We start from the raw sequence: 24,663 nt of genomic DNA on the forward strand, positions 1-24,663 counted from the left end.
AAGATAACAGGACATTTACAACCGTAATATAACACAACAATTATAGGTGTTTGGAGCACTCCAGTAGTGTCTCCCGCTTGGAAGATAATAGGGCATTTACAACCCAAATAAAACAAACCAATTGAAGGTGTTTGGAGCACTCTAATAGTGTTTCGAGATTGCAAGATAATATGGCATTTACAACCCTAATATAACACTCCAATTGAATGTGTTCAGCTCACGCGGGTAGTGGCTTTGTATTGCATGATAATAGGGCATTTACAACCTTAATAAAACACTCCAATTGAACATGTTTAGAGCACTCTAGTAGTGCCTCTATATGGCAAGATAATATGACATTTACAACCCTAATATAACACAACAATTGTAGGTGTTTGGAGCACTCCAGTAGTGTCTCCCGATTGGAAGATAATTGGGCATTTACAACCCAAATAGAACACTCTAATTGAAGGTGTTTGGAGCACTCTAATAGTGTCTCGAGATTGCAAGATATTAGGGCATTTACAACCCTAATATAACACTCTAATTGAATGTGTTCGGATCACGCTGGTAGTATCTTTATTTTGCAAGATAATAGGGCATTTACAACCTTAATAAAAAACTCCAATTGAACATGTTTGGAGCACTCTGGTAGTGCGTCCAGATTGCAAGATAATCGGGCATTTCCAACCCTAATATAACACACCAATTGAAGTTGTTTGGGGCACTCTAGTACTGTCTTTATATGGCAAGATAATAGACTATTTATAACCCTAATAAAACATTCCAATTGAAGGTCTTTGGAGCACTCTCGTAATGTATCTAGATTGCAAGATAATACAGTATTTCCAACCTCAAATAGTGTTTCGAGATTGCAAGATAATAGGACATTTACAACCCTAATATAACACTCCAATTGACTGTGTTCAGATTACGCTGGCAGTGGCTTTATATGGCAGGATAATAGGGCATTTCCATCCCTAATGTAAAACACCAATTGATGTTGTTTGGGGCACTCTAATAGTGTCTCTATATTGCAAGATAATAAAGCATTTATAAAACATTCCAATTGAAGGTGTTTGAAGCACTCCCGTAGGGTCTCTAGATTGCAAGATAATACGGTATTTCCAACCCTAATATAACACTCCAATTGAAGTTGTTTGGAGCACTCAAATAGTGTCTCTATATGGCAAGATAATAGGGCATTTACAACCCAAATAAAACACTCCAATTGAAGGTGTTTGGAGCACTCTAATAGTGTTTCGAGATTGCAAGATAATAGGGCATTTACAACCCTAATATAACACTCCAATTGACTGTGTTCGAATCACGCTGGTAGTGTCTTTATATTGCAAGATAATAGGGCATTTACAACCTTAATAAAACACTCCAATTGAACATGTTTGGAGCACTCTAGTAGTGCGTCCAGATGGCAAGATAATCGGGCATTTCCAACCCTAATATAACACACCAATTGAAGTTGTTTGGGGCACTCTAGTACTGTCTTTATATGGCAAGATAATAGACTATTTATAACCCTAATAAAACATTCCAATTGAAGGTCTTTGGAGCACTCTCGTAGTGTATCTAGATTGCAAGATAATACAGTATTTCCAACCTCAAATAGTGTTTCGAGATTGCAAGATAATAGGACATTTACAACCCTAATATAACACTCCAATTGACTGTGTTCAGATTACGCTGGTAGTGGCTTTATATGGCAGGATAATAGGGCATTTCCATCCCTAATGTAAAACACCAATTGATGTTGTTTGGGGCACTCTAATAGTGTCTCTATATTGCAAGATAATAAAGCATTTATAAAACATTCCAATTGAAGGTGTTTGAAGCACTCCCGTAGGGTCTCTAGATTGCAAGATAATACGGTATTTCCAACCCTAATATAACACTCCAATTGAAGTTGTTTGGAGCACTCAAATAGTGTCTCTATATGGCAAGATAATAGGACATTTACAACCCCAATAAAACACTCAAATTGAAGTTGTTTGGAGCACTCAAATAGTGTCTCTATATGGCAAGATAATAGGGCATTTACAACCCAAATAAAACACTCCAATTGAAGGTGTTTGGAGCACTCTAATAGTGTTTCGAGATTGCAAGATAATAGGGCATTTACAACCCTAATATAACACTCCAATTGACTGTGTTCGAATCACGCTGGTAGTGTCTTTATATTGCAAGATAATAGGGCATTTACAACCTTAATAAAACACTCCAATTGAACATGTTTGGAGCACTCTAGTAGTGCGTCCAGATGGCAAGATAATCGGGCATTTCCAACCCTAATATAACACACCAATTGAAGTTGTTTGGGGCACTCTAGTACTGTCTTTATATGGCAAGATAATAGACTATTTATAACCCTAATAAAACATTCCAATTGAAGGTCTTTGGAGCACTCTCGTAGTGTATCTAGATTGCAAGATAATACAGTATTTCCAACCTCAAATAGTGTTTCGAGATTGCAAGATAATAGGACATTTACAACCCTAATATAACACTCCAATTGACTGTGTTCAGATTACGCTGGTAGTGGCTTTATATGGCAGGATAATAGGGCATTTCCATCCCTAATGTAAAACACCAATTGATGTTGTTTGGGGCACTCTAATAGTGTCTCTATATTGCAAGATAATAAAGCATTTATAAAACATTCCAATTGAAGGTGTTTGAAGCACTCCCGTAGGGTCTCTAGATTGCAAGATAATACGGTATTTCCAACCCTAATATAACACTCCAATTGAAGTTGTTTGGAGCACTCAAATAGTGTCTCTATATGGCAAGATAATAGGACATTTACAACCCCAATAAAACACTCAAATTGAAGTTGTTTGGAGCACTCAAATAGTGTCTCTATATGGCAAGATAATAGGGCATTTACAACCCAAATAAAACACTCCAATTAAAGGTGTTTGGAGCACTCTAATAGTGTCTCGAGATTGCAAGATAATAGGGCATTTACAACCCTAATATAACACTCCAATTGAATGTGTTCAGATCACGCTGGTAGTGGCTTTATATTGCAAGATAATATGACATTTACAACCTTAATAAAACACTCCAATTGAACATGTTTGGAGCACTCTAGTTGTTCCTCTATATGGCAAGATAATAGGACATTTACAACCCTGATATAACACAACAATTGCAGGTGTTTGGAGCACTCCAATAGTGTCTCCCGATTGGAAGATAATAGGGCATTTACATCCCAAATAAAACACTCCAATTGGAGGTGTTTGGAGCACTCTAATAGTGTCTAGAGATTGCAAGATATTAAGGCATTTACAACCCTAATATAACACTCCAATTGAATGTGTTCGGATCACGCTGGTAGTGTCTTTATATTGCAAGATAATAGGGCATTTACAACCTTAAGAAAATACTCCAATTGAACATGTTTGGGGCATTCTAGTAGTGCCTCCAGATGGCAAGATAATCGGGTATTTCCAACCCTAATATAACAAACCAATTGAAGTTGTTAGGGGCACTCTAGTAGTGTCTCTATATGGCAAGATAATAGAGCATTTATATCCCTAATAAAACAGTCTAATTATTTTACTAGGATTGTAACCACCATCTGCTCTTATCATCGGAGGACACTACTAGTGTGCAACATAGACCTTCAATTTGAATGTTGTATTAGTGTTGCAACTAGCCTATTCTCTTGACATATGGAGACACTATTAGAGTGTTGCAAAGACCTTCAATTTGAGTGTTATATTACGGTTACAATGACCCTATTCTCTTGTCATATGGAGACGCTAGTAAAGTGCTATAATGATTTTCAATTGGAGTCTTATATTAGGGTTGAAACTATTCTCTTCTCTTTCCATATGGAGGAACTATTAGAGTGCTATAAACATCTTTAATTAGGGTGTTGTATAAGGGTTACAACCACCCCCTTCTCTTGTCATCTGGAGACACTACTAGATTGCAAAAAAAAAACTTTATTTGGAGTGTTGTATTAGTGTTTCAACTACCCTTCTCTTCTCATATGAGATTCTATTGGAGTGTTGCAAAGACCTACAATTGAAGTGTTTATTAGGGTTTCAACTACCCTCTTCTGTAGCCATCTGGAGACACTAGTTAAGTGTTGCAAATAACTTCAATTGGAGTGTTGTATTGGTGTTGCAACTACCCTCTTCTCTAGCCATATGGAGACACTAATAGAGTGTTATAAAGACCTTCAATTTGAGTGTCCTATTAGAGTTGCAACTACCCTCATCTCTTCCCATATGGAGACATTAATAGAGTACTATAAAGACCTTTAATTAGAGCGTACTATTAGGGTTGCAATTACCTTCATTATCCGGAGGATACCTTTTATATATATAAAAAAAGGGCAATCAAAGCTATTTCTCGATTCAATAGAAGTCCAAAAAAGTAAATACGGCACTCACATAGGATAGATATGTCAAAAGCATGTCTAATTGCGCATATTCCTAAATCTAAATATAATGCCAGAACGTAGGAATTCATATGTAAAAAATGTATCTATTTACATACACTCGAATAACCCCTTCTGATTCTCATAATGAGAATGCATAATAAAATAAAATATCTTTTCTTTTTCTAAAAATAAGGAGGAAAACAGAATTTGTTTAGCTATTATGTTCATTTCTATTCGGTTTATGAAATCATTTTGTTCTATTTTTTATTATGTTTTGCTCATTTTGGTTTGAATATTTTATATCGTGAAATTTGATTCTTTCTTTAATGCTTTCTAATATACCGTAAAGACATTCAATTGGAGTATTGTTTTAGAATTGCAACCACCACCTTCTCTTGTCATCTGGAGGACATTACTAGTGTGCAACATAGACCTTCAATTGGAATGTTGTATTAATGTTGCAACTACCATATTCTAATGCCATATGGAGACACTACTGGAGTGTTGCAACTACCATATTCTCTTGCCATATGGAGACACTATTGGAGAAAATTGAAATCGTCCCTTCTCTATTTTCCACGAAAACATGGATGGCTGATTTAGGCGATTTTGAAAGGATTTGGTAACATTTACAATGATTTTTTTGAAGACATTTTTTATGTATATTCTATTACTTAAAAAAAAAAGGTGTTGTGCCTTTTAACTTATTTTGGTGCTTCACAAATATCTTGTTCTAGCTTGTCAAAAAATAGTTTTACTATATTATATCTTGTTCTTCCAGTAAGACCATTAATTTTACCTAATATGCAGTTATCTCTGGGTATTGGTTGTGCTGATGGCAAGAGAGAGCATGTTTTACGTGTTTGATTCTGAACATAAAACTCCAAGAAAGTTAGAGATCATCGAGGCGCTTAGGAAGTTTTTCAAACTTAAATTTTATGTATTACATATAATAGGGAATTTTGGTTTTTCTGCCAGTCCGTTAGTGTATTGTTTAATATGCAAAAGATCTTATATTGTGCATCCTCCTGCAAAGGAGATTTATAACATTAAGACCACATGAATAATATCTTCTTCACATTTTGTAGTGTATTCATTTATTAACCATACAAAGTTGTACCTCTGGTTAGATTAGAAGAATGGATGGCTATTTTGGAGATTTTTGAAAGAAGTTGTTAGCATATATGTACAAAAATATATTTTATATCAAAGCTATTATATTTACATTTTCTTTATAAATAGGTATTGTGCTGCTGAATATCAAAATGAAAATATTTCGCCGGCTGCTGCTTTAGCACACAAAGCTCTGGATCGAGTTGCCTTATATTACAAGTGCCTTTCTTAGAAGTCCGGCATTAGTAATCACGTAGGCAGTTATTTCAGTAAGTGTCTCAGCTGTTTCCCAAAATATAACTTTTGTAACAATTTCTAGAAATATGAAAACTGAGCCCACAAAAGGAGATGGTTCAGTAGTGTATCTAATAGCTAACACTTGTTTTGTCTCAAATTGTAACAGGGTGATGACATGGCCTCTGCATGATAAGGAGCTAGCCGCATATGTCAATTTTTGCATGCCTCAAGTTTCATTGTTAAAATGTAAATGTATTTATTCAGATGGTTTATATATATGAGCAAAGCTAGGGTGTGATGTGCTCACCAAGAAAGTTTAGTGAGCACAACTTCGAAAGTATATTGAATTGACTTCAAACATCGAATCCAAACCGTTCAAATCTATATACTTCATGAGTGATGCATACACATGCAAAATTTTGAAAATTTCGAGTTTATTTGCTACAAGGTCAAGCGGTCAAAGAAATAATAAAAATTGAATATATAAAACAAATTATAAATTAACTTATAAAATGTTCATTTCTTTGACTGCTTGACCTAGTAGCAAATAAACTCGAAACTTTTATAATTTTACATGTACATGCATGCATCACTCGTGAAGTACACGGATTTGAACGATTTTGACGCAAAGCGGTCCCGATACGATCTTGCCCGTTAAGCTCACGTACCGGTTTAGTAGTAAATAGAGGAGAAAATAGAGATAAACACTCAAGTCACAAGTAAAACACACAATAAACTTTTCTGTTCAATATTCCACTTCCCCCTCCAACGGAAGTTCAAGTACATATATAAAGTAAAACAAAATTAAATGGTTTCATAGGAAATGCAAACTTTTAAATACTATTAATTCTAATTTTTAGTAAAACAATAAACGTTTAATGCTTATCAAATCCATGCAGTCAAAGCAATAATATTGCACTCCTTGGAAGACCGTCATTGCACCATGCAGTCAAAGTATTAAATATGATCTCCTTAGAGGACCACCCTTATGCAAACATCCATGCAGTCAAAGAAATTCTTCAATTTTAATAAAACCCCGTGCCATTAAAGATTAGCCCTTGATCGGATTGGATTTGATGTGGCCATCGTTTACGCACCGCGTCAAGCTCCCTGGGTTGATTGAAGCTTGACCTCAAGCTTACGTTTTCAAAGTAAAGCCCAAACTTGCATTTTCTCGAATTCTTTTTTTTCTTTGTAGAACTCTTTGAAACAATACAAATTCAGATGAAGTACTATTAAATTTATGTTGATCTCTGAATTGGGTTTTCTGCACACGTGTTTTGTTCGATTTGGGGCATAAACATAGATCGAAGTTAAATTGCCATGTTTCTGTTGCACCACTCTTGAAATCAACGAAATAGAACCAGCTTCAATCATGAATGGTTTTGATTTGGTTTCTTTGCTGAGTAGGGCATTCTCAAAATTCAAGGTAGACACAAGAGTGTTGTTGACAAAAAATCTTGTATTTTCTGGTTTGAAAATTGGTTGCAAGAATAGATCATTGTAGTTGTATCTCAAGACCTCTATAGACGAAGCATTTCCAACATTACTTGAAAGCACCGATAAATCACCAGCAAAGTTTTCATCGAATTTAGAGGAGTTCTCAAAGAAATCCATTTTTGTCTTGGGTTCATCCGTTAAGGTGTTGACATTATCTTCATTATTAGGCTCTTGAATTTCTTCAACCGCAACAAGCCTATCGATAAGTTCATTCGACATCTCTAGGTGCTCTTCCACTAGAATGGTTGTCTTTTGGTCTGTGACCTGTTGGGAACATGTGCTCGGTAGGGTGTGGTGTTGGGAACATGTGTTCGGTGGGGTGTCGTGTTGGGAACATGTGCTCGGTGAGGTGTGGTGTTGATGTCGATCATCTTCGTCACATGCCTCCAATGATTTATTGTTGTAGAATGGATTCACCTCTTCATTTTCTCTTTTCAAATTTTCTTCTTTTGAACCACAAGGTAAACAGTTGAGGTATTTGAAAGAGTTGTCTCTCCGTAGGAGGTGAGGAGAAGGAGCAACAATATTGCTGGAGATTTTGTAACGGTGGTGGTGAGGAGAATTGTTGGTGTAGCTTGTAGAATCGTGCCTCGGCTGACGGTCACGATTCTCACTTTGTCGGTAGTTAAGCGGTAAGAACTCACGAGTCATCTCACGCTTCAAATCGAACCAATTGTTGAGAGGGGGATGGCCGTCGAGGTAGCAGCGAAACTTATATGACTGCCACCATGCTGCTGCCCTATCTCGTAGCCGTATTGTCACCAACGGAACTTGCTTGTCGAGAGGGACTTTCTTTAACTCAAAGAATTTTTCCACGGTATTGGTCCAATCAAGAAATACCTCGGGTTTGAGGCTTCCCGAAAAATCTGGAATTTCAACACGTGGTCCGCCATCCCACATTGGTTCTCGGTTATGCGGACGCTCATCGTTGTTATGATGAGGATTTTGTGGATTGTTTGGATTGTTGATCGGAGCAAGGCGTTCCACCAGATTAGTGATGAGTTGCATGGTTTTGGCATGGTTTTGTTGCATACGATCTAGAACAGCAAGAAGGTTAGGGTCGGCCATGAGGTTGGTGATGCTTGTAATAGGGGAAAATAGTGTGGGATTTGTCGATGGAGATGAATTTGGCGGTTGTCGAAGATACAACTTCACGCAAGCGCGAAGGTGGTTGTCGAACCTCGCTCTGATACCACTTGACGCAAAGCGGTCCCGATATGATATTGCCCGTTAAGCTCACGTATCGGTTTAGTAGTAAAGAGAAGAGTATAAACGGTAAAAAAACTCAAGTAACACACACAAACTAAACTTTTCATTCAAAACAAAGCTGCCTCAACAGAGGTATTGATACATATTTATAGTAAGAAAAATAAATAAAAGCTCTCCTTGCAAAACAAGAAATGCTATTAATTCTATTTAGTCTATCAACGAAACTTTACTACTGTTTTGACTATTTAATAAAACACATACATTCTCCCAAGCAGTCAAAGTATTTAAGCTGCTCAATTATTATTTTCAGAAGACCGATATGCATGCAAACTCTTAGTTATCATTCCTCCTAATAAAAACTGTTTAATTATTTTAGAAGACCGTTCCATGCCATTCAAGTTGGACATACAATTTCTTGATCAATATGGATCTGCTGTGGTCATCATTTACGTCTGTATCTGAATTAGATATTTCTTTAGTACGCACTGCATCAGGCTCCCCGGGTTGGTTGAAGCTTGTCCTCAAGCTTATGTTTTCAAAGTAGAGCCCAAACTTGCATTTTCTCGAATCCTTCTTTTCTTTGTAGAACTCTTTGAAACAATATAATTTCATATCAAGGACTATTAAATCTTTGTAGACCTCTTTCGAATTGGATTTTCTACACATGTTTGTCTGCTGCACATCTCTCGAAATCAGCAAACTAGAGCTGGCTTCAGTCATTAATGGTTTGGAATTTGGTTGTAAGAACGGATCATTGTAGTTGGCCGTCAGGACTTTGTTGTTGGTCAGAGATAAATATTTGGTTTGCAACAAAAAATTATATCTAACCTCCATGAACATAGAATTTGTTAAATGACCCGTAAGTATCAGGAAATCACCAACAAAGTCTTCTTCAGAGTTTGAAGAATTCTCAACGATCTTTGTTTCTGTCTTGAGTTCATCTGTCAAGGTGTTAAATTTACCTTCATCATCGGGCTCTTGAATTTCCTCAACCGCGACAAGCCTTTCAACAAGCTCATCCGACTGTTCTAGGTGCTCTTCCACTGGAGTGGTTGCCTTTCGGTCTATGACCTGCTGGGAACATGTGCTCAGTGAGGTGTTGTGTTGATGTCGAGCGTCTTCATCACATGAGACCAATGATTTGCTGCCGTGAAAGGGGTTAATCTCTTCATCTACTCCGTTGAAATTTTCTCCTTTTGAACCATAAGGCAAATGATTGAGGATTTTGGAATAGTTATCTCTCTGTTGGAGGTGAGGAGAAGGAGAAATAATATTAGTGGAGATATTGTATCGGTGTTGAGGAGAAATGTTGTTGTAGCTCAGTGGTGATGAGAAATGTTGGTGGTTGTTTTGATTGTTGGTGGGAGCAAGGCGTTCCACCAGATTAGTGATGAGTTGCATGGTTTTGGCATGGTTTTGTTGCATACGATCTAGAACAGCAAGAAGGTTAGGGTCGGCCATGAGGTTGGTGATGCTTGTAATAGGGGAAAATAGTGTGGGATTTGTCGATGGAGATGAATTTGGCGGTTGTCGAAGATACAACTTCACGCAAGCGCGAAGGTGGTTGTCGAACCTCGCTCTGATACCACTTGACGCAAAGCGGTCCCGATACGATCTTGCCCGTTAAGCTCACGTACCGGTTTAGTAGTAAATAGAGGAGAAAATAGAGATAAACACTCAAGTCACAAGTAAAACACACAATAAACTTTTCTGTTCAATATTCCACTTCCCCCTCCAACGGAAGTTCAAGTACATATATAAAGTAAAACAAAATTAAATGGTTTCATAGGAAATGCAAACTTTTAAATACTATTAATTCTAATTTTTAGTAAAACAATAAACGTTTAATGCTTATCAAATCCATGCAGTCAAAGCAATAATATTGCACTCCTTGGAAGACCGTCATTGCACCATGCAGTCAAAGTATTAAATATGATCTCCTTAGAGGACCACCCTTATGCAAACATCCATGCAGTCAAAGAAATTCTTCAATTTTAATAAAACCCCGTGCCATTAAAGATTAGCCCTTGATCGGATTGGATTTGATGTGGCCATCGTTTAAGCACCGCGTCAGATTTGGATTTGACATTTGAAGTCGATCCGATATACTTTTGGAGTTGTGCTCACCAAACTCTTTTGGGGAGCACATCACACCCTAGCTTTGCTCTATATATACAGGGATGAGCTACGGTGAGTTGCGAAGTAAAGTGGCTATTTTACTTCACACTCATATTTTGTGATTTTAAAGTTCAAAACGTCGATCCGAACCATTCATCTTGTTCTTCATATTGAAATGTGCTTGGAGACCAAATTTTACATTTTTTAGAATTTTTTTACTATTTATTAAGCCACTTTGAAAATCGCCGATCCGGTGATCCAGAAATTTTTACTGTTCACCCGGATTTTCAGATTTTCAAAGTTGCTTAATAAATAGTAAAAAAATTCCAAAAAATATAAAATTTAGTTTCCAAGCATATTTCAATATGGAGATCACATCTAACGGTTCGGATCGATGTTTTGAGCTTTGAAAATGAAGATATTGCGTGAAGTAGAAATACGTTTTACTTCGCAACTCACCGTAGCCCATCTCATATATATATATATATATAGTAGAACTAGGGTGTTCTTAAGCTCACCAAGTCTATTGGTGAGCTTTAGTCTAAAATCTGTCAAATTGGTTTCAAATGACGAATCCGAACCGTTGAGATCTGCCTACCTTACTAGTGATGCGTCTATATGTGAAAATTTTAAACATTCGAATTAATTTAGTATAAAGTCAAGCGGTTAAAAAACGCTCAAAAAATGAATGCATCAAAATTAATTTATTAAGCTTCTAATTTTGACCGCTTGACTTTATATTAAATTAATTTGAATGTTTAAAATTTTCATATGTAAACACATCACTCGTAAGGTAGGTGGGTTTTAATGTTTTGGATTCATCATTTGAAACCGATTTGACAGGTTTTAGACTTGAGCTCACCAAGGGACTTGGTGAGCTTAAGAACACCCTAGTTCTACTCATATATATATTAAAATTAGTTCATTTTTTTCTAGTTTATTTAATGTAAGTAAAATTTAATTAACAATTTTTTACACTGTTGAAGGGTTAATTGAGTTTGTATTTACATAATTTGAGTACTATATTTCCTTTCTTTGTTTTACCTGTATTGTATGGTATATATATAGGGGCTATTTGTATGGCAATATTCACATATCCCATGAAGTGAACTACAAAGTACAAATACAATCAGGGTTGTTTGTGATAAGTTTGCACTTTGCACAACCAAATGAAGCTAGAGTAAGACAAACCATTCTACAAATTGTTCTTCTGACCTCTTCCTATAGCAATAACACTAAAAATCATGACGCGTATGTGTTGTGTGGAGAGAGAGAGAGAGAGAGAGAGGCTGGCAGGGACGGTTGCCTACTCTTGTGAAACAATCCAAATACCCTCTAGAGAAGGTTGCGGTACCATTAGTCTATATCCCAATTGTACCGCCATTTCAAACCAAACCTCAGTTACAATGGGGGCAAATAAGGCAAGGAATGGGGCACATTCTTTGCGTGTTCATGTTGGAGCATATAGAAGAGGAGGTACGAAACAGTTTATTTCAAATCAGGTAATAACATCCAGGAGGCTGGCAGATAGAATCATGATATATAGATGCAAGGTTGTCGATTAAGTATTGCAACAGGGGAGTGCGCAGGTTGATGTGAACTAATCTCTTACAAGATCCGGATTAGTGCAGGTTTTGTTGTGACTCACACTGTTGTTTGTGTGCTTGTAATAGGCAGTTTTGTTTTTGTTTTTCTTTAACTTGATGTAGGCCATAAAGCTATACTGGAGAGATATGTAATTATAACACTTTATTTCCTTTAAATATAATTTGCATGGAAGCTGCTGCCATCATTTCAAAAATTAAAAGAGAGAGAGTTGTGCTATGCAGTTTTAGAAAAAATAAATAAAATAACAGAGAATGTTTGTGCTATGCAGTATATTGGCAGCCACTGTAAAATTTTCGAAAAAAAAGAAAAAAAACAAAGAGAATGATATGGCAGCCACTGTAAGTCGGCACAACTTTGCCTGTAAATCTTGATTTAAAAATTTTAAATAATCATTTTAAACGAGTCATATATATGGGATGACGCCAGTAAGGTTAACACAATTAAATTTTATTAATATATAGTACAATTAAAAAAAATTAAAACAGCTTTTCTCCCGCTCATATATATGGGATGATGCTAGTTAGGTAAGAAACACAATTAGAATGTAAACATGCTGAACCAAAAGATCATAAATTTAGCTCACATGTTAACCGATTTCTCACAAATTTAGTAATGATGCATCTTGAGTGATTTTCATATATAAATTGGTGACAAATAGCTATCAAATTTTATTAATTACCAAGCTACATTAACATAATAGTTAACATCAATGTTGAAATATACAAACTACAAATAAGAATAGTTAACAGAAAAGTTTCAATAAACAGGCTAAAAATAAGAATAAAATGATGGTTTCTCTAACAAAAAAAAAAGAGTAAGATGATGGAGAAAACTGAAGTCATTCCTTCTTTATTTATCCCGACAGCATGGATGGCTGATATTATTATGGTTGTGCTTGATGTTGCCTTTTTTGGTAGTTTTGTTGGGTAGCTATTTTTGTCGAATGTTGTTTTGCTTTCTTATGGATGTGTGAAATGGTGAGACTTCAGTTTTAATGTTTGAATTCATGTTACATTATGGAGATGAATTTTCTATTTTATTTTTGCCCGGTAATGTTTAGTATGTTCAATTTACAATATTTCTTTTTTTAATGGCTTCCTTTAGATAGAGAATCCTTTCTGATTTGAGAATCTTATTTGGTGCATGTTGTATGTCAGTTGACCATGATTTAATATTTGTTTTGAAATTATGGATACTTCACGGTTTAATATTTGTTTTGAAATTTGGTGCATCTTATTTTTTAATGCCAGTTTACAAATTATGGACCGTTTTTATTTGCAATTGAAACTGGTAATATTATATTTTTCTTTTCTAAATAATACTCCGTAACGTGTAACATGATAATGAAAAATTTTGCATACCAAGAAAATTGAAAACATTAGGTCAAGTTGCTGAGTGATGCCTGATTTCAAACGTGCTCACCTTCATAATATACACATTCATCATAGCAAATTAATCATTTATATAATATTTAACCAACAATAATATTAACATATTTATGTATTTGAACTGATTAACCTGCGGATGCCATGACCAGTATTAGTGGTCCTTTCAAAATTAACTATTGTACTAAATTTAATATTCATATATTTTACAACATTATTTTATAATATTCAGAGGGTTACTCGAAAAATCTAACTTGAATTTTCTAGAATGATTAATGGGATAGTTCTGGCTACGAATACATGTGTTTCTGTGCTGGTGTTACCTCCGTTGTACCGGATGTAAGGTTTGTGGGGGTATGTGATGAGCTAATCATACAGGAAAGGGACCATCTAATAAAGAAAGCTAGCTTGGCACGCATAGAATGAGCTACCATTCACCTAAGGAAATAATGCCAAATGAAAATAAAGAAAGCTTCTATAGTAAATTATTTACTGCCCTTCTATGAGATACAAATAACTTGCCTCATGCCCTCCCCTTTAAATAAACAAGTAAAATAGGGGATTTTCATGTTTATATTTTTAAATCATAGAATTTATTATTTCGAAAAAATCTAACTTGAATTTTCTAGAATGATTAATGGGCTCCGAATATTAGCAATTTTGATTTCAAAATAAAATAGTTTTGGTTATGAATACACGTGTTTATGTGCTGGTGCTAATTCTTAATATTTTTCCTAATCGGAAGGACTGACTTCCTTTATTATCTTTTTTTCTTATTAATTGAGCCATGAAAATTGGAAGGACCACCTTTCCTTGTTAGTTTTATTTATTAGTTGAGTTAATATACGAGAGAGAAATAGTTGAAGGGTAAAATAAGTATTTAGAAAAGTTTTTTACACCTTCCAATATTACAGAATTTGAGCTGAAAATAGCACTCTCCTATTGTTAAATGCAAGTATTCGCAATTACATTTTGTGGTTCGTTTCTTTAAAAATTCGATTATTTCCTAATTTTATAAAAAACTTTCCTAAACATGTTCCAGCACAAAATCAGTCCACCGAATTGGATCGTGAGAATGATTTGCTTAAAAAGTTATTACTTGGATGGAAATTTAAATGTTGTTGACTAATGGTCTGTCTTGAAATAGTGTATATATGAATGGTTTTTTTTTTTTTTTGAAATATTGTCTAAATGAATCTTAGAATTAATACATATGTTATGAAGTAATTAATATTATGTTGTTTTCATATATTTCGACAGTCATAATTGAGGGGAGAATGACATCAAGCTCTTCTATAAAAAAGAGTTTATATAGCAAGAAAAGATATGCAAACATGGATTCCACAAGTAAAGAGAAACGAAAGAAGCAAATGCGAGAGTACAACAACAAGCGAATTTCTGGGTTGACCAGTACCACAGCAGATAATTTGTACACAACTTCTAGCACTACAATTGGGAATGGATTATCTCGTACTGAGGCTGGAACTACCTCTATCAATCAAATACATCGGACAAAAAAAGGAACAGTGCATGGAAAAGAAAGGGAGAATCAAATAACCAATGAACATTTAGATGAACACATTGTTGAAGGTAAATATTTTATTGTTGTTTAGTTATGATTTTATTTATATCATCATAAATAAGAATAATGTTTATTTATATTACATAACTCGTGATTTTTCTTATTTACTTGAACAGATGAAATTGAAGACTTAGATGAAAGTGACGATGTTGTCATCTTTCCATCAGAATTTGGAGGGGAGATTGAGGGTCATAAAATTGATTTTATTTTGAAATCGTAAAAATTTAACACCGATCTTCTTAGATCTACATAAGTTGTATAATGATAATACCATCTTTTTTTGTTGTTATAGGTGTCACACCCCATGGCCACGGGTCGTAACAGTCTCCCGCCGTAAGCATACAATACCGTGTATGCTTACAAGGCAATTAACAATTTAATCAGACAATAATATTATCAAACAAGTTTCTAAATATAATCAGAGTACACAGTCTGGTCAGAGTATAATACATCAAAAGTATCTCATCCGGATACCGACCATAAGGCCCAACCTAGAACTATACAACAACTATATATCTAGGGTCATATAAAGGTAACTACGAAAGGCCTACTACTCGCGTGCCTCTCTAGAATCAATCGCACCCGTACTTGTAAAATAACCCGAAGGGTGGGGGTGAGAATAAATTCTCAGTGCGAAATTTGCCACAGTTTATATGATTGGACTTGCAATCAAACTCCATATTCAAAAATGAAACTCAAACCATAGCAATTCAAATCAATTCATATTCATAATAAAAAGGAATGCGTATGCTCGACAACAAATAATAAATCATTCACAGTTTACAAAATTTCCAAGATGAATTTCAAACACAACACATATTTGGCTTAATTCGACTCATTAGGGCTTGCAGCAACTACAGATGTTCTTTCGAGCTGGACCCTTTATCAAACCCTCGTCTGTAGGGTTACTGACACCTACAGACGCTCCACCGAGCTGGACCCTTTATCTGACACCCATCTGTAATCGCTTGGCTTAACCGTTTATTAAGGTCTGGTTCAAATCATATAAAGAAAATCCTCTTTGGAATCATTTCAATGTTCGTAATATTCAATTGACCGTTCAAATGCATTAACACGTAGGAGAATGACACCGAGCCACAGACGTTACACATGTCACCCACGATTTCAATCCACATATCAAATAAAATCACTCACCCCTCGTCCCAACCGGTATTGGGAAAACTGAAGGCTGTTCACCTAAAGCGCTATAAGGATCCAGGGCTCAAAGTCAGCTATACAGCTCAACCTTGTAAATTCGTCGGATCCAAGTCAGCCATACGGCTCAACTTCATAAATCCGCTCACACACACAATTCATCGGATCCAAGTCAGCTATACAGCTCAACTTCGTAAATCTGCTCACATACATAGTTCGTGGTGACTTTCAACCAAAATCAGATCATAATAGATCGACACAAATGGCAACCATACAAGCATGCAAATCATTTCATTCATCATATTTCGAGTTTAATTTGATTGGGCTATGCAAATGATTTATGCAATTCAATGATGCAACAATCGGACATTCAACATGACAAACGAATAACAATTTAATTCCTGAAAATGAAATATCAAACAAGTCCAAGAATCCCGCACCTGATTACGACGAGCGTATCACGTACTTATGGATCAGACGTCTCGAAGTGTCCCGCAAGGTCTTGCTCGACCGAGTCTACGCCTATATTACACATATACTTGGTTTAACATTGGTTCACAATTAGGACGTTTACTCGAGTCATATTATGGCTTATACTTCCCTTAATCCATACCGTATACTTTGGTACCGATCTTTCTTATACCTCTTTTTTCACTTAAGAATTTCATATTTGCATCTAGGACCTCTAACCCATATAAACTCCCAATTTGGTAACACTTCACTTATCGGTTCACTATTTTGGTTCTCATAACAATTCGATTTACTGATTGGTTAAACCCTAATTTGGTCAAAACCTCAAATTAACCGTTAAACGTTCTAGAAATTCAAGATCAAGAGGTAACCCTACCGATTACAAGTCTAATCGGTTGGATTAGAGTAATCAATTCACGATTATGCCCAATTTCGATTTTGGCACGAAACCCTAGAAATCAAAATCCGAAATCGAGATGAAATTGGGAAAGAATCAGCAAATAAACGGTCAAAGAAGTTCAAGGAGCTAGTTTACAAGCAATTCGAACACAAATCTCGGGTTTAAAACGAAAACTCGAGCAATCGAAAAATCCGAGATTTTAGAAAGAAACAGGAAGAGAAAGGAATACCGAATAGGAGAGCTAGGAGAGATCTACGGCCACTTGCTCGGTTCCAACTTCGATTTCTCGCAACAATCGGGGGTTTGAGAGGGAAAGGAAACTCTCTCGCTCTTTTTCTTCTCTCTTGGGCGAAAATCACATAAAAATGGGGAATGGAATGAAGTGGGAGAGAGAGAGCATAGGAATTATGCAAATAAATCCTCAGAATCATCCAGTGCGGATCGCTCACCCGCACTGGATCTGAGTGCGGACGCACTCAGCACTTAGTTGATATTTTCAGCGCAAAAACTGATGTCGGTGCGGGTCATCCACCCGCACTCACCATCAGTGCGGACGCACTCAATATGTAGAGTCAATTTTCAGCAAAATTTGGAAAAGTCCGAGCCTAGTGCGGACGCACTGAGACTCCAGTGCGGGTCAGCCCATCCGCACCCAGCACTTAGTCGATTTTCAGATCAACACATAAATTCATGAGTGCGAACGCACTGATATCCAGTGCGGGTCAATCCATCCGTACTCACAGAAATTTCGAAAGCAATTTAAGAAAAACAGAAGCCAGACTGACCCGCACTCACCACCAGTGCGGACGCACTGGACCTATAAAGGTTCAGAACTTCGAAATTTCGACGCGGTTTCGATTCACACTTAACTTACTTATTTAGAGGAACATTAATTAAGGTTTAAACTTCTATTTCGTTAGCACAATTTTCAATTCTTGCCTTTAAGATAGTCAAAAATAAATTGTTAAAATTCCGTAACGTAACAATAGGTTTATTTGAAGAAGGGGAAACTAGCTTAAACCTAACGATCACGCTACCATCCAGCAGAGATGAAAGCGTGGACAATGACCTGTTTGATTTTGTTTATCGTGGCTTGCCTCCCTCCCCTAACATTTTGCACAAGCAATGAGAATGCAAGTTCTGTAAAGCTAAGCGATTCCAGTATGAATTTCCTACCTTTTGTTGCATGAATGGTAAGATAAAACTTGCCCCAAATGAAGTTCCTGATGAGCTGTATCATCTATTTACAACTGAAGAGTCTCATGGTGTGTCCTTCCGACATTTCATACGGTCTTACAATTCCCACTTTTCATTCACTTCGTTGGGAGCGACGTGAAGGATGTGTGTTTTGAAAGTTATCTTTTAATAATAATTTATGTGTTGTTCATGATTTTATTACGAATATTATTATTCTTGTTCCTTGAGATTTATATCTTATATCTTTGGAAGTATGCAAGAAGATGCTCTTGGTCTTGAATCATAGAACTCCTTAAATGAGAAACATTTAATCACTAAATAAGTTCACAATCGTGGTAATTAAGGAGGACCATTAATTACCGAGGAAGATTATCATGTAGATTAAAGTACATTGAAGTTCTATAAATGTTGATAAAGGATTATCATTTAATTACATGAATATATAAAATGTGTATTTTATATATTGAACATGACCTAAATGAATGAAACATTATATGGATTGTGTTTTGTGTCATTAATGTTTCCATTGTGTCTTTAGAATCTTAGATATGAGATGTGTAGGTTTTTCAAATGAGAAGCATATAATGTGATTGCTATTTAAATACTATCTTATGATAGGAATAAAATAGCAGTTCATTGTGTACAACTTGTGCGGGAGAAATCTATATGTTAATATTATCATTGTCCCTCAATTTGAGTTATGATATTACTGGGCCCCTTGGTAAAGTGGAATTATATCGCATGCAATATAACTGATGTAGTTATAATTATAATTCACTTGAGAGACCAAGAAAACGAATATAATGCAAAAATGACACGATCCTATTTTGCATATTATTCATAATATCATGTGACAATGATAGACACAAAATTAGTGGATTGAGTAAATGATTACTATGTCGTTTGGATAACTATAATGTAATGATAGAACCTCTTATAGTCAATAATATAAAGTTTTATATTATTGCCAAGATGACATAGATCCTCTATACGGTCACACCAACTGAAGAGAAACAATAAGTATTTTACATTTTATAATAATGTATAAGATAAAATACATGTGATGAAATGCTAAAATAAAATGTCATAATATGACATGCTTAGACCATAAATAAATTTATGAAGTTATGCAAATATTATTTGGTATAATATTTGAATACATTATAAGAATAATATAAATATTGTATAATAGAATAATATGAATAATATTATTTGTTCATAAATTAATTTATTAAACCAACCATAAGATGAGATTAAAGAGAGCATGAGATGGCTAAACAAGGCTAGTGACATTTGTATAATTGATTCAAACCTTACACAAAGGGTTGCCCTAACCCTTGCCTATTTAAGGGGGCTCATTTGGGAGAAAAAGAAGCTAATTTTCTGCCTATAACACTTACCAAAATCAGCCCCTTTGAGCAGCCACGTTTTTCCTTTTCGTTTGGCTGAAACTTTGAAGGGAGGCTCTCATCTCTCATCTCTTCTTGTTAGGTGGTTGGATCTAAGCTCTAAACTTCACATCCATCTATCTAAGAGGTGTGCTAGTTTGTTGTTTAGGTTCAAGGTGAACCAAGAGGTAGAGAGGCGCTTCAATCGAAGAGGTTGTTTCCAAGAGATCTAGAAGGGAAATCGACTTCCCTCTAATCAAGAAATTTGACAATCTCTTTAGGTATAAATTATCATCTCCTCTTATATAAGAAATGAATAAATTTATTTATTTTTATTTAGTACACATTAGGTGCTTAATGAAACTATTAAGAAGTTTCTTGTTTGCTATTGTCATATAAATAACGTCCTTTGTGTATTGAGTCAAGTGGTGATAGGAAAAATTTTAAATTCTCACCACATAGGCATACACATGAAATCCCTACACGACGGTAGATAAAAATTTGGCCAACATGAAAGATGGTGTTTACACGTTTCGTGCTCATGGCTAGATTTACCATTTCTTAGATCAATTAGTTCCTCAGAAGGAACCGAAGTACTTGCAACTATACTTTTATGATACCGATGCAGAGTTAGAAATCTTGATAGGAGGACCGTTGAAATACTGATGGGTGTTTTATCAAACAATCCATATGCACAAACATTTAGGATGCTTCGAGACATACCGACACTCGATAATTATCGAATAACACTAAATGCATCCGTTGTTGATCTTGATCAAAGAACATATAACAAGCCGACCGCATCTCAAGTTGGTGCTGTCTGGGTCGAAGGGAATGGAGATCAATCATCGTACAAGAGGAGCATAATAGTGTACAATAGAAATAATTGTCCTACGAGAGTTCAGTGCTATCATGGATGCTATAATCCATTATCATATTCGTTGTTACATCCCAAAGGTGAGTCTGGCTGGCATAATCAAATTCCAATGGTTGGACAATCTGTGCCTACCACTTCAACGACAGAAATGGGTCAATGTGAAGGAGTCAATGTGAAGGAGATGCAGGTACTTTTACTTCATCATTTAAAAAAAAGGCGAAGTAACTAATAATTAAATCACCTTACATTTTCTTTTAACTAACATGGTGTATCTTTTTTATTCTAGAATGTTGTGATTCAAGAAGAAGGAAAATTGTTTCAGCAAGAGAGTATTATTGCTTCAAGTTGCAAGTACGATCTGAAAAAAATATGATCCTTGTGAGAGGAAGGTTATTTCAACAATTTCTGGTAGACATGTACATAAAGATAGAATCATGCAGTTTGAATTATCTAAGAAATGAACAAGGCAAGATACGCGCTGACTTATACCAAGGGATTGTTGATAGTATAAATGCAGGGGAGGTGCGAGGTTCTCGAGTTGGCAAGCTTATTTTGTTGCTGGCTTCATTCATAGGTGGTCCAAGAGATATGCAGCGAAGGTACCTAGATGCTATGGCATTAGTACAGAGGTATGGAAAGCCAGATATCTTTTTGACCATGACGTGAAATCCGGAATGGGATGAGATATGTGCTAAGTTATTGCCTAGACAAACAGCACAAGATCGCCCCGACCTAACAGCTCGTGTATTTCGGGCAAAATTGGAGGATTTGAATAAATTTATCTTTAAAGGCAAATTTTTTGGACATGTCGCAGCACACGTGTATGTCATTGGGTTTCAAAAACAAGGGTTACCTCATGCACATTTTCTCATAATCTTGGAGTCTGGTTTTAAGATTAGAAATCCAGAACAATATGGCAACCTTGTGTCTGCAGAGATCCCTGATCAAAGGAAGTATCCTGAGTTGCACAAACTTGTTGTTAAACACATGTCTGCAGAGATCCCTGATCAAGGTTGTTAAACACAACCTTGTGCCATGTGGACCTTTGAGAAAGACTAGCCCATGCATGAGAAATAGTGAGTGTAGGTTTCGCTATCCTAGACAATTTAATGAGACAACTATCCAAGGAAGGGACTCCTAACCTTTATACTGGAGGAGGGACAATGGTCGTACAGTGCATGTGCGAAGTTGTGAGCTCGACAATAGATGGGTGGCTCCTTACAATCCCCATTTGCTAATGCGCTACAATTGCCACATTAACATTGAGATTTGCTCGAGTATGAAAGCCGTGAAGTATCTATTCAAGTATATCTATAAGGGTCACGACCATACAGAAGTTCATGTTGGATCTTTTGAAGAGAGCGCGACCATCGATGAGATAAAAATGTTTCAAGATGCTCGATGGGTGTCACTGCCGGAGGCAGCATGGCACATTTTTGGGTTTAACCTGAGTGAGATTAAGCCTTCAGTAAGATCCTTACAATTGCATGCTTCTGATAAACAAATTGTTTATTACAATGAGAACGATAATTTGGATGAGGTTTGTCAGAGAGACAAGTTAAAGAAAACTATCTTAACGGAGTTTTTTGAGGCAAACAAGACTTCCCAAGAGGCAAGGAAGTACCTGTATCAGGAATTTCCAGAGCATTTTACATGGGACAATAGCCATAAAATATGGAAACCACATAAGAAAGGAGGTGAGGTCGGTAGAGTGGTTTATGCTCTACCAACAGATCCCGACCGATACTACTTGCGCATACTTCTCAACCATGTCAGAGGACCAACTTCATTTGAAGATCTTAAAGAGGTCAACGGAGTTGTGTACAGATCATTCAGAGCATTAGCTGAGGTGAGAGGTTTAATAGACAGGGATGAGAATGTATCTGATTGCCTTCTAAAGGCAGCAACATGGAAATTCTCGTTAGCTCTTAGAAGGCTTTTTGCAACGATTTTAGTTTATTGTGAGGTACGCAATACCCGCGAGTTGTGGGACAAATATTACATGGACATGTCGGAACACTATCGGTGAAATTGTGGCTCACCGGAAATGGTGCAACATATGACACTAGAGAATGTTGGTGAATATCTCGAAACTATGGGGAAAAGTTTAGATATGTATGATCTTCCTGAGATATGTGCAAATAACGATTATGGTCATGGGAAATTTCAGGAAGTATATGAAGAGAGTGGTATAGAAGTTAAAGACAATGGTTTGCAGATATCGAGTTCACTCAATGAACAACAACTATCAGCTTATGAGGAGATTATGGAGCATGTCAGAAATAACAGTCCAGGGATGTTTTTCATTGACGGGCCAGGTGGTACAGGAAAAACATATTTGTATAAGGCATTATTAGCTACTGTTCGATCTCTTCATCTCATTGCACTTCCTACCGCCACTTCTGGAGCAGTAGCTAATAATATGCCTGGTGGGCGGATGGCACACTCTAGATTTAAGATTCCTATCAAGCTCGATTGCAAATCTATTTGTACAATCAGCAAACAAAGTGTGACTGCAGAGTTACTCCGAAGGGCTAGTTTGATCATATGGGATGAGGCATCCATGGTGAAGAGGCAAGCTATCGAGGCACTTGATAGAACATTGCAAGATCTAACAGGGTGCAATCAACTATTCGGAGGAAAAATTGTAGTGTTTGGTGGTGATTTTAGACAAGTTCTTCCTGTGGTTAGGCATGGAACTAGGGCAGAAGTTGTCGACTCGACATTGCCAATGTCCCCGTTGTGGTTATCCATAAAAAGAAAGCTTACACAAAACATGCGAGCTAGGTTGGATCCATGGTTCCCTGAATTCCTACTACGAGTAGGTGATGGAATTGAATTATCATCTGAGGATGATTTTATTCATATTCCATGTGACATGGCAATTTGTTACACAAATGATGAGCAGTAGTCCATAAATGAACTAATAGAAGTTGTCTTTCCTGCTTTACATCTCCATGGACATAAATTAGATTATATCGCTGGTCGAACAATTTTGTCAACAAAGAATGACCATGTGGATGAATTAAATGAGCGGATGATCAATCGTTTTCCGAGTGAAGAGAAGATCTACCACAGTTTTGACACGGCCAATGATGACACCCGTATGTTGTATCCTCCTGAATTCTTAAACTCACTAACACCAAATGGGTTGCCTCCTCATGTGCTTAAGCTGAAAAAGGGGTGCCCCATAATTTTGTTGCGCAACATCGATCCTGCAAATGGCATATGCAATGGTACAAGACTGGTGTGTCGTTCTTTACAGAATAACGCAATAGATGCGGAGATAGCAGTTGGACAACATGTAGGTAGAAGGGTTTTTATTCCAAGAATTCATTTAAGCCCCTCAGATGATGATTTGTTCCCATTCAGATTTAAGAGAAAGCAATTTCCAGTCCGCTTGAGTTTTGCTATGACAATTAACAAAGCACAAGGGCAGACTGTACCAAATGTGGGTGTTTACCTCCCCGAGCCTGTATTTTCGCACAGTCAACTCTATGTGGCATTGTCAAGAGGAGTATCTTGACAAACAACACGTGTACTGGTAAAACCTTGTGGAAATAGTAGCAATGCATCTGAAGGACTTTTCACTAAGAATGTTGTATACCGAGAAATTCTAAGAGCACAATAAGGTGAATATTAATCATAAATTGTTAACTTGAAATATTTTACAATTGGAATTTCACAATAACTTATTTTTTTCTTAATCTAATAGGATGGCAATGTGCGAACACTTCTTGCTACATTGGAGCATTAATTGTTTTTTTTCTTGTTTTAATTATGGTTGATTAATATTTCTATTATTGGTCTCTTTTTTGTTAGTCCTTATGTTTTTGCTTGTAAGAAGTTAATGTTATTTGCTTTATTTTTTCTCAAAATAACTCATTTGCATTATCATTTCAACATGTTTCCATTTCACTTTGTCCTTTATTATAGTTTTGTACCTTTAAGTATGAATTTTAAATGATGTTTTCAATAACTACATTATTCTTCCGAGTACTATATAAGCATATTAATTTAAAAAAGAGAAAGT

At 36.1% G+C, this 24,663-nt stretch overlaps 2 pseudogenes across 1 annotated transcript; both read left to right on the forward strand.

The window, feature by feature from the left end:
• Window positions 1-14,839: 14,839 nt before the first annotated feature.
• On the forward strand, window positions 14,840-21,424 carry LOC144553805 (uncharacterized; annotated as a pseudogene). The gene is made up of 5 exons (XR_013511456.1): window positions 14,840-15,150; window positions 15,259-15,330; window positions 18,158-18,500; window positions 20,382-20,710; window positions 20,917-21,424. The product of XR_013511456.1 is annotated as an uncharacterized LOC144553805 (transcript).
• A 1,114-nt stretch (window positions 21,425-22,538) lies between these two features.
• On the forward strand, window positions 22,539-24,361 carry LOC144554577 (uncharacterized; annotated as a pseudogene).
• Window positions 24,362-24,663: the final 302 nt, after the last annotated feature.

The sequence above is a fragment of the Carex rostrata genome, chromosome 5 (assembly GCF_964058835.1).
Source record: "Carex rostrata chromosome 5, lpCarRost1.2, whole genome shotgun sequence".
Lineage (NCBI taxonomy): Eukaryota > Viridiplantae > Streptophyta > Magnoliopsida > Poales > Cyperaceae > Carex > Carex rostrata.